At 43.5% G+C, this 14,966-nt stretch overlaps 1 protein-coding gene across 1 annotated transcript in view; it reads right to left on the bottom strand.

Moving 5' to 3' along the window:
* Nucleotides 1–455, bottom strand: part of IFT88 (intraflagellar transport 88) — a 122,888-nt gene extending 122,433 nt beyond the window's left edge. The window contains exon 1 of the mRNA XM_012809491.2: nt 401–455. The gene's annotated coding sequence lies outside the window, so the exon portion shown is untranslated. The remainder of the gene's footprint in view (nt 1–400) is intronic.
* Nucleotides 456–14,966: the final 14,511 nt, after the last annotated feature.

The raw sequence follows: 14,966 nt of genomic DNA, 5'->3' as shown, positions 1-14,966 counted from the left end.
GTACTTTCACCTTCACTGCTGATTCAGCATTTTATTAGGCAATTTCAAGTACAAAACAAAAATTAATGAGAAACGTGCACCCTATCTGCTGTGAAATTCAAGAGTTGATGCAACGGTCCAACTGAGTCTAGGGTCCTTGCGGCGGACTGTGATACGAGACAGCCATACCAAGGGGACAGCAACGCCCATTCCCTTCCAGAGTACAAGAAAAGCCTGTAGCCTGAGAACCGCGGTGCGAGAACCCACGCCGGCACTCCGGGACGCTGTCGCCACAGGTGGCGGGGTGGGTGGCAGCAGGAAGAGTACCCCCGCGGCCCCGCCGCAGACGCCCCCACACCGCGGCCGCGTGATGGTCAGAAGGGGGCCTGCAGTGGCGCATGGCCCCAGGCCCTTCTCCTACCTCGCGCTGAGGGGAGCCGGGTGCCCGCGAGTCCAGCCCTGCGAAGACGTGGCGTTTGCCAGACTCTACCCAGAGCCTCCGCAGGACCAGCACCGAGCGCAGCTCCCAGCCGTTGCCAAGCGCGGAATCCAGGGAAGCCGTTCCCACAGTCCTCCGCGCGGGGGGCGGGGCCGGAAGCGCGGGGGTGGGGCGCGGCCTGCGCGTGGGGGGTGCGCGTCGGTTGGGGTCCCTGAGGGGGTTCGGGCGGGCTGCCGGTGGGGAGGAGGAGTGAAGGGGGATCCTCGAGGAGGTCCCGATGGACGGCTTGTGGGAAGGAGGAGTGCCCCGGAGGAGGTCCCAGCGGGCGGCTTGTGGGAAGGGGTTCCCGAGAAGGTCCCGGCGAGAGGCCCGTAGGAAGGAGAAGGAAGGGGTTCCGGGCGGGAGGCCTGTGTGGAGGGGCAGAGAGACGGGACTGGGAGGCCTCTAGGGAGGCGAGGGGTGGGGGCCGGGTGAACTCCCCCGGAGAGCAGGTCCCCGAAGGTGAGAGTTGGGGTGCTGTGAGTGGCCCCCAGGGCCGCTGCCCTCCTCTGATGAACCTGGAAGCCGATTTTCCTTTCGGTCGCTGATGCGGGCTCGCCCTGCACTGGTGTCCTCCGACGACGCTGCGGGCCTGGGGGCCTCCCCAGGTCCTTCTCCCCGGCATCAGTGCCCGCCCTGGCGCCGGCTCTCGATGTCCTGTTAGATTCCTCACTAGACGGTGGCCAGTGCCCTAAAAGGCAGGGATTGAACCGGGGTGTTCCAACCACCTGAGACCAGGGCCACGGCTGTGCTTATTAAATGCAGCTAAGAATGAGGAATTAAATTCGTAATTGTTGAATGGTTCATTACATTTTGCCTTAAAATTAAAAGGTAAAAGGGGGGGGGTCAGGGCGAGTCTAAAGTAATTAATTTTTTAAAATAAGGACGGGTTGGGGTTGGGTGCGCTGTTTTTGTTCGTTCGTTTGTTTTTTAAATTATCTGCTGCAACACAAACCATCCGTGTGCAGCATCCAACTGGACTGCCCCCATGAGACTGGGAAAGGGATGGATAAAGAAGAATCAAAGGGAAGATGAAGCCCAATCTGCCTGTTGTGCTGTGAATAACGAAGTCCTTTGTATCTTACCCAGGTATCTTCTGACAGCATTCATGCAAATGTTAGGCTAGCTTGTTAGCTGGCAAGTAGAGTAAAATTCTAACACAATTCTGGATAGCATCTATCTACGATGCCCAGCTCATAGCAGATATTCGAAAATACGTGTTGAATCAACTAGTAGATACTGCAGAGCGCTTCTTTCAAGTTACTGCACTTCAACAGAGAAAATCTTCATTATCTCTTTGTGTCTCCAGGTTATAAATTTCCAATCCCTTCCCCCCCCCTTTTTTTTTTTGAGACAGAGTCTCACTCTGTACCTTGGGTAGAGTGCTATAGTATCATCATAGCTCACAATAACTTCAAACGCTTGGGCTCAAGCCGTCATCCTGTCTCAGCCTTCCCAGTAGCTATGATTATAGGTGCTCACTGCAATGCCCAGCTAATTTTTCTATTTTTGGTAGAGACAGGGTCTCACACTTGTTCAGGTTGGTCTTGAACTCCTGACCTCAGGAGATCCACCACCACCACCCCTCAGCCTCCCAGAGTGCTAGGATTACGGGCATGAGCAACCATGCCTAGCCCATGTATTTTTTTTATTAGAAAGAAATTCAAGTTCTTCATCTTGGTTTCTCTTTAGGTATGATGCAGTTAACCAGAGAGTAGTCAGCTCCTCCCCCTTCATCTTAAATGTTGTAATGCAGCTAACATGTATTTTATTTTCATTTTTTAGTTTGCAGCTAACATTGAACACATGCTATTATTGCCAAACTGTTAGGGTCACATAGTTTGCATTACTAGAATATTAATACAAGCTCCACAGAAAATAGTAACTTTTGTGCTCCACAGAAAATAGTAACTTTTGTCTTTTTAGTTTTAGACTGTATTTCCAGTTCTTTAAAAAGTACCTAAAAATAGTTGGCTCTCAACAATTGTTTATTGATTGAATTGTCAGGGCTTGCAATTAATTACATATATGTAGAGTTGGGAGTGAAGGGGAAGCAAACAACAAGCACGAACCCTCAGTTTGGTATGTGTAATGGGAAAAAGCCAGCGCCATTTATTAATATGGAGAACACTAGAAGACAAGCAGGTTTGACAGAGAAAATAAGTTTAGTTTTGAACATACTGAGTTTCAGATGCCTGTAAAATATCAATAGAGATGTTGAGTAGGCAATTGTATATAAAGATGGAAAGCTCAGAGAAAAGATTCAGGTGTGCTGTTTTTCACTGGCTCCTAAAATAGATGAATTCGAAGCCTAGAAGTGAGATTGCTTGCAAGGGAGGAGGATATAGAGCAGTGGTTCTCAACTTGTGGGTCACGACTCACGGGAACTGTATTAAAGGGTTGCAGCATTAAGAAAGTTGAGAAACACTGATATAGAAGGATAAGAAAAGAGAGCCTAGAACTGAGCTCTGGGAGCTTAATATTTAAAGGTTTTGTAAAAGAGGAGTCCTTAATTACTCTCTGTCAGGAAGCAAAACCAGCAAAGTGGAAGCTAAGGGAAGAAAACTTGTCATACAGGAGGGAGTGGCTGGGCATAATGGCTCACACCTATAATCCTAGCACTCTGAGTGGCCCAAGCAGGAGAATTAGTAGAGCAAAGGAATTTGAGACCAGCTTAAGCAACAGTGAGAACCTCATCTCTACAAAAAGTACAAAAATTAGCTGAGCACAGTAGAACATGCCTGTATGCCCAGCTACTCAGGAGGCTGAGTCAGGAGGATGGCTGGAGCCCAGGAGTTTGAGGTTGCAGCAAGCTAAGATGATGCCACTACACTCTAGCCAGGTTGACAGACTGAGACTTTTGTCTCCAAAGAAAAAAAAAAGGAGGGGGTAAATGTTGAATTCTGATGAAAAGTCAAAGAAGTTGAACCAAAGGCATTTCACTGTGACTAGCAATAGCAAGAGCTCTGACAGTGAAAAGGTGGTGTTGAATCCTGACTATACTGGGTGGACTGGTAACTGGTGATGAAGTGGTTACTATATGTTGAAAGAAGCTGGTGTGAACAGGAAGAAAGACAGAAAGCAGTCTTCTGAGGCAGTGGAGGTTCCAAGGTTTCAGAAAAGAGTAAGGAAAAGAGAGACATTAGAGAAACAGTAACTTTGTTTGGTTCTCAACCTTCCTAATGCCATGAGCCTTTGATACAGTTCCTGTGGGTTGCAACCCACAGGTTGAGAACCGCGGGTTTAAATGCTCAGTCCTAGTGGGCAATTGTGAATTTTTAGTGAGGCTCAATGGCCCAGGTCCCTGGTATTCTTGTGGCCCCATTTTTTCCCCACTGGATTTATCTTTGTTACAAACATGGAAACTGCAGATGATGGAATTTACCCAGGGTTGAAATTTGTTGAGTGATTACAAAGACAGGGTAGAGAGGAAAGGGGGTTATAGTAGTAGACATGAAATTTGATACAAATAATAAAGGAACCAAATGGGGCTAATGAATAGGAATAAAGTGGAAAGATCAGATTGGAAGTATTGGCGTTAGAACAGCTGGGATAGGGCAACTTCCCCAGACTGGGGAATTAGTGACTTTTGCATTAGTGGAAGTGGTAGTTTTGAGGTGATGACAAGGTTCAGGGTTTGGTGATGGATGTGACCTCCATTTGAGATGAAGAGTGCAGAGTTTGAAGCCACTGGAATACGTGGGAGAGGTGCACTGTGAGCTGGGTGGCAGACAGAAGGAAAGCAAGGAGGAAGTCAGCGGAGCTGGAAAAAGGGTATACTGATGGCCCAAGGTTCAAAATTGCAGAAGGTTTACAAGAGGGTAGAGAATTTAGGAAGAAACTACTAATCCTGCCTCTCAACTTGGAAACACCTGAGTAGTGAGAGAATAGTAACCTTCCCCTGAGAGGGGTCAAGGGATGAGTGTCTTTGGGGGGACAGCCTGCTTTTTGTGATAGCAGAGAGGGAGGAAGAACACTGGGAAAGGAGGTGGAAAGTGTGAGAAATCTGCTAACTACAAAACTGAACTTCCAATGGGCTTCGGGAGCGCTGGACCGGAGCAAGCCTCTGGCCAGAGTAGCTTGCAGTCTAGTGGTAACCCAGGGAGAAGAAGGGAGGGGTTGACTTTAGAGCCCACAGGCAGTTCTATCAGAGTTCTGCTGTGGCCTATAGGGAAGTCAGTGGCTCTGGCAAGAGGTGTGGTGTCTCATTCACAGTCCTCTGTTAGTGGAACTGCAAGTCATTTTTGGTGGCTGGCAGCCAGGGACAAGGGGGCATGAGCCTGTAAACATTTATTCATCAGAAGGGGGTGGAGGGTGGGCACGTTCAGTCTAGTTTTCTACTGCCAATTATGCCACCTCTCCTTCCCTTACAACCTGGAGGGTCTGACTCTCCTCTTGCCTGTCCTGTCAGCAAAGCTTCCCACCCTTCCCACGTCTGCTCTTGTCTGCTCTTCCATCTCCCAGCCTGCCCTCCTTCGGTCTATTCTCCACACTGCAGCCAGGTAACCTTAAGTGAAAATCTATCTGATCACATTATTTCCTTTTGGCATCCCTTGTCCCCACTGTGCCTTGACTTCTGGACAAAGCTAAACTCCATGATGGGGCTTTGAAGGCCTTTTGCAATATTAGTGATCCCTACGGTGTCACTCAGGATTCTTTCTGCAGCTGAGAGAAACCAATTCTTGCTACCTTATGGAGAAATCTTTTTGGAAAAGTATCAAATAACTCATGGAACTGTTGGGCAGACTAAGGAACAAGGCTTGGAAACAATAGGAGTTCAGGGAAGTAAGACATAGCCAAAACCTATCACAGGAACCATCTGCCTCCCATTTCACTAAGGACAAGCTATCACCCCACTTCATCTGCTGCTGTGAACATTTGCCATCTTGACGTTGGACACTTGTTGCCACATAGCTGTGCTGTAATGTGTTGGGCTTGTTCTACCTTAGCATTGGATGCTGGGGTCCTCCATAGGCACTGTGAGCCACTTCTAACCACCTGGGGCTCTGTCTTCTCCCTCCAAGTCAAGGTCCAAGGTGGAAGTGTGAGCGGACTGCCTTTAGGTCAATGTTGTAGCAGCTAGGAACTCAAAGAAGTGATATCTATTCCCAACCTTGCTCCCACATTGTAGGGATTCCTGTAAAATGGAAAGGGTGTTCAGATTTCGGACAGCCGAAATCGCAACTGTCCTTGCTGCCCTCATCTGCCTGGTGACTTGTACAGAGTGCCCCTGCTGTACACAATGCCTTTCAAGCCACTGGAGGGTGGCACAGCCTCTCTGGCTGCTAGGCCTTTGCACACACGAGCCTCTTGTCCTAAAGTTGCCTTTCCTGTTTGCCTCTGAGCTTGGCCATCCCTCCTTCTAGTAAGTCTCTGGCAAGTCTGTGATATGTTATTCTTCTTGGGCTGCCATAACTTAATACCACAGGCTGGGTGGTTTAAACAACAGAAATTTATCTCTTCATGGATTTGGTGCCCAGAAATCAAAGGTAAGTTATCACCAGGTTTGGTCTCTGCTGAGGCCTCTTTCCTTGGCACACAGATAGTTACCCTCTATCAGGCGTCCTCAAACTGTGGCCCACGGGCCACATGTGGTTTGCCTAGGACATTTATCTGGCCTGCTGGGTGTTTTTGCCACCACTGCCTGTCCTGTTTAGCAGCTGACTTGTACCAGCGCCTGCAGTCTGGCCCTCCAGTGGTCTGAGAGACAATGAACTGGCCCCCTGTTTAAAAAGTTTGAGGACCCCTGCAGCTGCTACTTTACCTGGCTGGCTCCCCTGGCATGGCACGCCTGGTTTCTCTCTGTGTGTCCTAATCTCTTATGAGGACAGCAGTCAGATTGGATTAGGGCCCAACCCAGGGGCTTCATGTTAACTTCATCACTCTTTAAGGCCTTATTTCCAAATACAGTCACATTCTGAGACATCAGGGTTTCGGGCTTCAATGTGTGGATGGGAGGAGTGGAAGATATAATTCAGTCCACACCACCTGGTGTGTGTCAGGTCCCGTGTGTTCCTGCAGCATGTTGACCTTCCATTGTCATAGCACAACTACATAACACAGTTACTATTTATCCATCATTGTTTACTCAAGTCTACCAACAGCTGTTGCTGAATTTCCAACACCTCTCATGGCAAAAACGGGGGTTTATCTAATATTTATTAGATACTATGAAAAGCTCTCAACTGTTCTGCCCAGTAAAATACCAGGAAGTACAGTGATAACTGTTAAATATTTTAGATTGAAAAGTATTATGGGAATTTTAAAAGTTAAAAAAAAATTAGCCTGAAAATGCAGAGTAAAAAAGTTATTTTCTCTTTCAAATAGCTGAGATCAGCGCTTTCATGAGGCTAATGACAGGTCCAGTAAATCTTCTGATCTTTTTAATACATATTAGGAGGATAATCACCACTTCCATGTGAAAATATTGTCACTGAAGTTCTAACCCATTTTTTATTTTACTATTTGACACAGCAGCAATGTGGATGTTTTGCCAGGGGTTCTTGTTGCGTTGAAATATGTAAGAAGAGCCATTTGGTCCAACATTGCATATTTCATATCAAATGTAATGTACCTTCTACCTCCAGAGTCACCTCAGTGAAATCCATATTCCTTAACATGAAAATCACTGTTTTCCTAACTGATACCAATTCAGTCCAGGAAAATCATCCTCTCGGCCTTTGAATAGGATCTTTAGACTCTAAAGTATACTCACACTTTAACCCTAAGTATCACACTTTGAGCTCAGTTTTACAAGATTTCTTACTTGTGAGTTACCATTAAGTTTACCCAGCCAATAATTTCTAAAATAGAAAAATAGAAATTATTGTCTGTTCTAGTCTGTTCTAAATAAATGGACATTGGACTGTAAGCTACCCTAATAAAAGGGTCCATTCACCCCATAAAAACCACAGCAATTGGCTTGGCGCCTGTGGCTCAAGTGGCTAAGGCACCAACCACATATACCTAAGGTGGTGGGTTCGAATCCAGCCCAGGCCTGCCAAACAACAATGACGGTCGCAACCAAAAAATAGCCAGGCGTTGTGGCGGGCGCCTGTGGTCCTAGCTATTTGGGAGGTGGAGGCAGGAGACTCGCTTGAGCCCAGGAGTTGGAGGTTGCTGTGAGCGTGATGCCACAGCACTCCACCCAGGGGAACAGCTTGAGGCTCTGTCTCAAAAAAAAACCAAAAAAACCCCCACAGCCGTTAACAAGTTGGAGTTAATATATAGTGAGCAAGAAAGTGTAAGGTATTTCAGGTTGTACCCGTGCTCACCCAGGCCCCAGTGGTAGCATCTGAGCTAAATTTGATTTTACCTGAGAAATTCTATTTTTAAAGCAGGAAGTACTCACTGAAGTCCAACCATTAATTTTTTTAATAGTATATTACTTGTCAAAGAGGAATTAGGCAAGATGGGAGGTAATGACATGGCACCACCCACAGCCTAATGGATGAAAAAGGTAAGCTCTTTGCCTTCTAATGATAAAGTAACCCACGCAAGTCACATATAAAAATAAACTTGATATTGGCTGTAAGTCACTTCATGTGCTAGTTCTGCAGTCAGCACAAAGCAGACAGTTGCTTATGTCTCTTCATTCTTTTTATTAATCTTGAAGTGCTTGCTAGATCATTCTTTCCGCTTCAATCCAGTCTAAAATACCACAATCATGCTTCTAACCTTATTTCCACTTAAAACTCTTAATGTCCACGACAAGGAAGAACCCAATAACTGACTTGATCTGTGTAATCATCCAGAATTATCTATGTATTTATCATACGTTTTAATTTCTCACTTAAAAATAAGTTTTCAGTAAAATTGCCTCAGTTACCTGGATATTTCAGATGGATTTGTGACAACTGTATTGAATTTACCACTTTCTAAGTATTAGCAAACTTCAGTTTCTATTCTTATCAGTTTTGCCATGATTTTGCAGGTATTTACTCAACTGCATTCAAAGGTCTCCATATGCTGAACCCCACCTGCCTTTCTAGCCTGCTTTTCTTCTGCTGAGGAGAAATAAAGACTCCGGAAGCAATGGCAAAGTTTTGAGAAAGGTTTAATATCAAGCAAAGAGCCTGATCCGGACCAGAGTTTCAGCGAAGCCTGAAGCGAAGCCTGTAGCTTCTGGAACTCTCTGAGCTACCTGGGTAGGCCTCACTGTCTCTGTCAGGAGGGCCTTCTCTGGATGGAAAGTGCTTGTTTCAGTATAATGCTCCTCACTGTCTACTGGTTTACCCTATCCCTGGAGTCATTTTAGAAGGTATCAGACCTGCATTGTCTTCCACCTCTCAGATGACATCATCATCATCATCATCACCATCATCATCACCATCATCACCATCATCAATACCATCATTGCAAGCTTCTGCAGTTGAGGGTCATGCCTTATATTTCTTGGCCTCCTCCATCGTGTGTAGAATAAATCTTCTGTCTGGCCTTAGGTTTTTCCATCATAAAAATAAAATGAGAAGATTTAAAAACTCTTTCATCAATGAACTGTTAAGTTTGGAGGTGGTCCCCTGCCCCCAGGGTGGGAACTGCATTCCTCCTCCGCCCTGCTGTAGGGGTTCTGTGGTAGAAAACTTTGGCCTGGGAGAGCTCACCTGTCCAAGAGTCAGGGACTCCGAGTTCTCCCTCCAGTACTGCTCTTGAATCCCTGCGTTACTTTGGGCAAGTTCCTTTCTTTTTTCCTCTCTTTTCTTTCTTTCTTTTTTTTTTTTTTTTTTTTTTTTTTTTTCAGTTTTTGGCCGGGGCAGGGTTTGAACCTGCCACGTCCGGTATATGGGGCCAGTGATCTACTCCTTTGAGCCCGCTGCCCTCTTTTTTTTTTCTGAGACAGAGTCTCACTGTGTCTCCCTTGGTAGAGTGAGATGGCTCACAGCTCTTGAGCTTAAGAGATTCTCTTGCCTCAGCCTCCCAAGTAGCTGGGACTACAGGCACCTGCCCAGCTATTTTTGGGTTGTAGTTGTTATTGTTTGGCAGGCCCGGGCTGGGTTTGATTACATTTATTGATATTTTAGTTCCAATGCAAAAGAAACATTCCTTTTCACACAAATCTCTCACTTCTAAGCATCAGTAGAGTGCTGTAGATTTAAGGCAATAAATCTGTATTCAGCAATCACTGGTTAAAACAGAAGGGAGCAGGGCAGCAGGGGAAAAAAAGAAAAGTGGAAAAATACTCTAATAACTGTTCACACCACTTTTTTGGAAGGAAAACAGGGCAGGCTGTTCTGCGGTGAGCTCCAATTGCGGCCACGTGACCTGTGTTGGAGCAAATTGAGGCCATAGGAGAGATTCCTTCCAAAAGCAGCACACGCCAGTCTTTCAGGAACTTCCCACACAGGGCCACTGTTACAGCCACAGCTTCACTGCTGCACCAAAGCCGACTTCTCAAAGGGCATTTGTGCAGTACATGTGCAGAGTAAGTTTCCAGCACTTTGGCTTTCCTTTTGCTGCCTTCAGAAGAGCTAGTTTATAAAAAGCCTTACACCCAAGTACAACCTGTCCTTTTTTCCTACTTGCTTGAGCTTGTAATTAAATCTATTTCATAATAACAGATATGAATTTAGCTTTTCAACTTGAAAATGGGATCAGTGAAGTCTGGAATGTGGTTTGAAAAGAAACCACTAAGTCCTTTCTAACCCCAAATCACCAAAAGAATGTTCAAATAACCAAAAGAATATTGTACAGATATTTGATGCCAAGAAACAGTGAAATTAAATGCATTATACATCCAGCATCAGTTATCTTTGATCCATATCAGTTGTATGCAGAGCATGTTCACTCATTATTTATAGAAGCTTCCCAGAAAGGAGGATTCCTGGCAGAAGAGCACATACGATCAGCATCACCTAACATGGAAGCCACTAGCCACAGGTGGCTGTTTAAAATTGAATTACTTGATCACGCTAGCAACATTCCAAGTGCTTAGTAGCCGCATGAGGCTAGAGGCTGCTATCTTGAAGAACATGATTTTATCATTACAGAAAGTTCTGCAAGGAAGGAGAGGATATTAAACTCATCAGACTGCAATTTAAAAACAATGTTGAATAAACTATCTATGTTCATAATCTCCAAAGCATGGTCCAAAGAATCATTAGTTGACCCTTGAGCAGCATAGGTTTAAGCTGCATGGGTTTAACTGCATGAGTCCACTACCCATGAACTACCATGAACTAGGATTTTTGGCTGAGGGGAGCACTCCATCCCACATGGTTCACAAATCAACTGTATTTTTTTAAAAGATGTATGAGGTAACGTCCTCTAAATATGTATGATACTGCAATACAGAATGTTGGGAATGAATTGTTACATGTGGTTTTCCAGATTCTCCTTGTGAAGAGCTTAAAGTTCCCCCACTGAAGCGTTGTCAATGGCTTTGCTCATTCATTCTGCTGGGTGAGTTTGTTTCATACTGAGGGGAGTGGGGATGGTTTGAAAAGGTGGTAGGTTTTGCTCCTTTTGAGATGGTTTACTTACTTTGAGAACCATCATTCTCTATTTTTAAAACCAAGGCTTGCATATAAAATTATTGATTAGCAAGAAAAGGCAAAGAGAATCTTTCTTTTTCATTGCAAGTGAAAGAAAATAAAGATCCGGGACAACTTTGAAAGGAGCATCTAAGTACTTTCTCTGAAAACCCAGTGAAAGACAAGGTCACCCTTGATGAAGACTTTAACTGTCCTATTTCCTTGAGAAAGACTGTGCTTATTAATTTAGCTTCTGATTTTTTTTTTTTTGAGACAGAGCCTCAAGCTGTCACCCTGGGTAGAGTGCCATGGCTTTACTGCTCACAGCAACCTCCAACTCCTGGGCTCAAGCGAGTCTCCTGCCTCAGCTTCCCAAGTAGCTGCGACCACAGGCGCCCGCTGCAATGCCCGACTATTTTTTTGTTGCAACCATTATTGTTGTTTGGTGGGCCCGGGCTGGATTCGAACCCGCCACCTTAGGTGTATGTGGCTGGCGCCTTAGCCGCTTGAGCCACAGGCACCAAGCCTAGCTTCTGATTTTAATAGATTTCTCAAATTCAGGATCTCAATCATCTGTTCTCTTGCTCATCCCCTACCACCCTCAGAATCTTGAATTTAGACAAAGGTAAAATCCGTAAGTGACATCTTCTGTAAGCAAATTTAGAAATCCTTTGGATTGAAGCCACAATAACTATATAAGTTTATTAAACCCTAATTTTCTGGTAAGAAGCTACTATCTGGGAGCCCAGTGAGGTGGCTCACACCTATAGTCGTAGCACTCTGGGAGACTGAGGTGGGTGGATTGCCTGAGCTCAGGAGTTCAAGACCAGCCTGAGCTAGAGCAATATCCCATCTCTAAAAACTAGCTGGGCATTGTGGTGGTGACTTATAGTTCCAGCTACTTGGGAGGCTGAGTCAAGAGGATTGCTAAAGCCCAAGAGTTTGAGGTTGCTGTGAGCTGTGATACCATAGCACTCTACCGAGGGTGAGAAAATGAGACTCTGTCTCAAAAAAAAAGAAAAAAAGAAAGAAAGCTACTATGTGGACATAGTTATATTCAAGCACATCGGTTTCCTTCCTAATATCATATTCATCGCTGTCACATATGGTTGTATAGGTTATGCACTGCACAAGGGTGACCTATCTATGGAGATAGATTTGGTACTTATAAGAAAAATAAAAACAATTTTCCAGAAGACGGCAATAGTATCCTGGCCTTGATGAAATCATTGACAGTTTTCTAGAGGGGGACTATTGTTTCTTGATTAAGAAGTGCTTTTTTTTGATTTATGCAAAGGCATGAAATGGGCTATCACTGGCTCTAGGGCCTGTATACAGTCAAACCCTGATTATTAATGAAAGTAAACAAATTCAGTTTAGTAGGTAAAGAAAAAATTATTAATGGTATGTGTTGATATTCTGGCTTCCAAGATGCTGGTTCTTTGTTAATAAATAACATCAATGTATTACATGTGTTATATAGTGTCTTAGTCCATTCAGGCTGCTGTAACAAAATGTAATAGACTGAGCCGAGTGCAGTGGTATTTGCTGAAGTGAGGTGATTGCCTGAGCCCAGCATTTGTGGTTACAGTGAACTATGGGCACTACATTCTAGGCTTGGCAACAGAGCTAGACCCCATCTCTTAAAAACAAAATAGCAACAACAAAAACCCACTACTGTAATGTTGTCAAAAGAAGGAGGAGAAGGAGGAGGAAGGAAGGAGAAGAAGAAGAAAAGAAACTCCAAAGAAGAAGGAGGAGGAGGAGGAGGGAAGAAGAGGGAAGAAGAGGGAAGAAGAAGGAATAAGAAGGAAAGAAACTCCTAATTCACATTGGGGCATATTTAAATAATGTTTTCCTCCTTCAGAACTGTGAGTTTCCTGGCTTGGTCAATGACATTTGAAGAAGAAGAAAAGAAGTAGAAGTAGAAGAAGAAGAAGGACGAGGAGGAGGAGAAAGAAAGAAGAAGGGACTCCTAATTCACATTGGCCACATTTAAGTTATTTTTTCCTCCTTCAGAACTATGAGTTTCCTGGCTTGGGCAACTACATTTGAACAATGCAACACATTTTTCTTTTGGAGCAGTTTTATTATGGTAACATTTCTCTATGTTTATGCCACTTCAGAAATTATCATTTTTTCCCTCCTCTCTTCTTTTTTTCTCTCTCTCCCTCTGTTCTTAAGCACAATAAATACAGGCAGGGAATAGAGGATGAAAAGTATTTTGTAAAGCACTGTAAATGGCTACTCGTGTTTTTTTCTTAAATTTATATTTAGTTTAATATATATGCTTAAAATATAGATAACAAACTTATTATTTTCAAACATTAAGATTTAATTATCATTTCTTATTCAACCGGCAATTACAATAGTAGAGTAGCAAAATGAAAAGAACCCTAGAGCGCACTTCTTCTTCTTTTTCCTTTTTAATTTCACATTAACGTGAGGGTACAGACAAACAACCAAATCACTATATTTAAATTTGTTAGGTAGAGCCCCTATCATAGCTATGTCCTACACCCAAAAGGTGTGCCATATACCCCAACATTGTACCCATTGAGTGGGAGCACCCCCATCCCCTTCTCCTCTACCTTCTTCCTAGTTCCCCCTCCCCAACTTGAATTGAAACGAGTTTTTCTCCTGTGTTGGTGTGAATTAGATCATCTATTGACTTCACATTAGTATTGAGTACATTGGATATTTGCTTTTCCATTCTTGATGTACTTTACTAAGAAGAACGTGTTTCACCTCCATCCAGGTTAACACAAAAGATGTAAAGTCACCATTTTTTTTTAATGTCTGAATAGTGTTCCATGGTATACATATGCCACAGTTTGTTAAGCCATTCAATTAATTAACATTTAGGTTGATGAGCATTTAGGTTGTTTCCACAGCTTGGTGATTATAAATTGAGCTGAAATAAACAATCTAGTGCATACGTCTTTATGATAAAATGATTTTTTTTCTTCTGGGTAGGTGCCTAATTGTGGGATTGTGGGGTCAAATGGGAGATCTAATTTGAGTTCTTTGAGGATTCTCCATACTTCTTTCCAAAGAGGCTATGTTAATTTGCAGTCCCACCAACAGTGTAAAATTGTTCCCCTTTCTCCACATCACGCAAGCACCTGCAACTTTGGGAATTTGTGATGCAGACTAATTTACTGGGGTTAGGTAATATCTCAGAGTGGTTTTGATTTCCATTTATCTGATGATGAGCAAAGCATTTTTTTCTTTTGTTAGTCATTCATTTGTCTTTTGCAAAGAAGGTTCTGTTCAGGTCTCTTGGCCAGTGATAGATGGGATTGTTAGCTCTTTCTTTGCTGATTAATTTGAGTTGCCTAGAGATCCTAGTTATCAAGCCTTTTTTAGATTCATAATTTGCAAATATCTTTTCCCATTCTGAAGATTGTCTATGTGCTTTGATTGTTGTGTCTTTACTTGTGCAGAAATTTTTCAGTTTAATTACATCCCATTTGTTATGACAAACCCACAGCTAATATCATACTGAATGGAGTAAAACTGAAACCCTTTCCACTTAAAACTGGAACCAGACAAGGATATCCTCTATCACCACTACTATTCAACATAGTGCTGGACGTTCTAGCCAATACAATTAGGCAAGACAAGGATATAAAGGGCATCCAGATGGGGCAGAAGAAGTCAAACTATCACTCTTTGCAAATGATATGATCTTATAAAGAACCCCAGAGACTCAATTATAAGATTCTGGGAAGTGATCAAGAAATACAGTAAAATCTAAGGGTACAAAATCGATGTCCACAAATCAGTAGCCATTGTATATGCTAATAACAATCAAGTTGAGAAACTAACCAGAGACACAATTCTCTTTACAGTAGCTTCAAAGAAAATGAAATACCTAGGAATATACCTAACAAAAGGGTTGAAGAATCTCTACAAAGAGAATTATGAAACCCTAAGGAAAGAAATAGCAGAAGATATTTACAAATGAAGCAGCATACCATGCTCTTAGCTGGGAAGAATCAACATTATTAAAATGTCTATACTACTCAAAGCAATCT

The sequence above is a fragment of the Otolemur garnettii genome, unplaced genomic scaffold (genome assembly GCF_000181295.1).
Source record: "Otolemur garnettii isolate 467f Iridium unplaced genomic scaffold, OtoGar3 scaffold00106, whole genome shotgun sequence".
Taxonomy (NCBI): Eukaryota; Metazoa; Chordata; class Mammalia; order Primates; family Galagidae; genus Otolemur; species Otolemur garnettii.
This window is presented reverse-complemented; position numbering and strand designations above follow the sequence as displayed.